Here is a 2,604-nt window from a genome sequence, read left to right as displayed (position 1 = left end):
CGCCAAGGTGTGTCCAGACGGTGGATGAGGAAGAAGAGGTGAACAGTGTACAGCAGCAGTCGATACAGGGCCCGCCTTTTTACATCCTTAAAAGGGACAAAATGAAAATTGCGGAGGCGGCTCAGGCTCCCGTGGGAAGTAACACTGCTGTTTATTTCTTTTTCTTGTCCCAGAATCAGTTTTCCCTTCCTCTCAGACACCTTCAAGGAGGAGAGTCCTTGCACACACACTGATCCAGCTCTCAGTAAAGCCGACTGCACCTGGCATTCCTAGGCGGTCTCCCATCCAAGTACTAACCAGGCCTGAGTCTGCTTAGTTTTCAAGATCAGATGAGATTGGGCATTTTCAGACTAGTGTGGACGTAGGCAACACTGCTGTTTATTTTTTTTTATGTACATCTCACGAAATGAACTGTAGAATGTAATGAACACCACAAAAGCAATTAGCAGAGTCTGAGAATATCCTGTTTATTTATTTTTTTTCATTTTTCTATTATTTTTTATTTTAACCCCCACACTACCACCTAACTGCGGTAGTGCTTATTTTTCCCCAGCACCCATGGTGTGTGTGTGTGTGGATGTGAGATACAGTAAAGACACAAAGTGCACGAATCTTTATTCAATTGCCACCACCAGGAAGATATGAAAAACACCCGAGTGGCCAGTGACAAGTACTGCCCTTCACATCAAAGGGCAATGCTGTGTGATCAAAACAGTGAAGGGGAGGGTAGGGACTAAATCAAAATAGAGTTGGAGGGAGAAATAATGCACTCCACTCCCTGCAGTGCCCACCTCTCCCTGAACGACTCCAGGGTGTTGGTGGACACCGCGTGCTCCTTCTCCAAGGACACCCGGGCTCGAACGTAACCCCGGAAGAGGGGCAGGCAGTCGGCCCTAACGACCCCTCCACGGCCCGCTGCCTGGACCTGTTGATGGCCAGTTTGGCCAGGCCCAGGAGCAGACCCACGAGGAGGTCTTCGGACCTGTTTTCCCTCCTCCGTACCGAGTGCCCGAAGATCAGGAGCGTGGGACTGAAGTGCAACCAAAAGAAGAGGAGGAGGTTTTTAAGAAAATCAAAAAGGGAGTGCAAACGCCCACACCCAATATGTACATGGTCCACGGACTCCACAGCACCACAGAACAAGCAGTTGGGCTGGGAGTCCGTGAACCATTGCAATCTGCGGTTGCAGGGGACCGCTGCGTGCAGCACCCTCCACCCCAGATCCCCGAGAGAAAGGGGGAGGACTCCCGCATAGAGATCCCTCCACTGGGGATCCCCACCGCCCGGTGGCAAATGGGCACGCCAAGGCGTGTCCGGGCGGTGGATGAGGGAGAAGAGGTGGACGGTGTGCAGCAGCAGTCTATACAGGGCCCTTCTTTTCACATCTTTGAAAGAAACAAAATTAAAATTCTGGAGGCGAACACTACTGTTTATATCTGTTAGTCAGGGCTCCATGATTGGACTACATTAACTGCCCCAGTCAGGGAAGTCATTCGGAGGACCTCATTAAAATCACTAAAAGGGACAGACTATGTAAGTAGGAGCATAATGTTAATCCTTTGTCCTTAATAGGCTCTGAACCTAGAAGATTAGAGTGTGGTGCTGGAAATGCACAGCAGGTCAGGCAGCATCCGAGGAGCAGGAAAATCGACATTTTGGGCCTGACCTGCTGTGCTTTTCCAGCACCACATTCTAATCTTGATTCTGATCTCCAGCATCTGCAGTCCTCACTTTTGCCTCTGCATCTAGAAGTCAACTAATTGGGTATTATTGATTTTCAGTTGAGTGTCAGGACTCTGGAATAGTCTGCGGACCATAGGTATATCTGATCCACAATTCCTATTAGATTTGGGGAATGTATGCTATGCAAGAACTGTGCCAATCTGAAACATTTACTCATCTATTCCTTTCAGAAATGCTGACAGATATGCTGAATACGTCCAGTATTTGCTCCTTTTGACCTCTATTTATCTAGTTGTTATATTTTTGTCTTTATAAAGGAAGCTGTAAAGAGGCAAGACTTCCCCAAAGGTCTTGCATGTCAGAAAACTGATTCCTTCCTGTACAAACAATGCAAAATGGGCCAGTTGGGCAGACTTGAGGGTGAGAATGAGGAGAAAATCTGTTTGCTGCATTCCAAGCTGTGACACTTCAGCTCCAGGTAGCATTGATACAATCATGGTGTCATATAACAGGAAACTGACCCTTCAGTCCATGCCACATTCCCAAACTAAACTAGTTCTATTTTCCTGCATTTGGCCCGTATCCCTCTAAACCTTTTATTCTTCAATTTCCTTTTCTCCCAGTTCAGGCAAAGGAACTAAGGGTGTGGGGAAGAGACAAAGAACATTGCCCCTTTATGAAGCTCCAATTGAGCTCAGTCCTTGGTCATGTCAATTCATTGCTCAAGATGGCAGCTGAGTAGGATGATCCAACTGGAACTCCTCTGCTCTTTTTATTACACATTTTATCCTCCTTTTTCCCCTCTTGGTGTTCTCTCCTGAGGGAGATCAGGCTGGCGGTCCCGAGCGGAGTGGGGACTGGCAGTGGGCTGGGGGTCCCGAGCGGAATGGGGACTGGCAGTGGGCTGGGGGTCCCGAGCGG

At 48.3% G+C, this 2,604-nt stretch overlaps 1 pseudogene; it reads right to left on the bottom strand.

Moving 5' to 3' along the window:
- Positions 1–248: 248 nt before the first annotated feature.
- On the bottom strand, positions 249–367 carry LOC140496108 (5S ribosomal RNA; annotated as a pseudogene).
- Between the last annotated feature and the right edge of the window lie 2,237 nt (positions 368–2,604).

Source organism: Chiloscyllium punctatum, chromosome 25 (assembly GCF_047496795.1).
Source record: "Chiloscyllium punctatum isolate Juve2018m chromosome 25, sChiPun1.3, whole genome shotgun sequence".
Lineage (NCBI taxonomy): Eukaryota > Metazoa > Chordata > Chondrichthyes > Orectolobiformes > Hemiscylliidae > Chiloscyllium > Chiloscyllium punctatum.
Note: the sequence above shows the minus strand (reverse complement) of the source record. Positions and strands in the feature narration are given on the sequence as shown.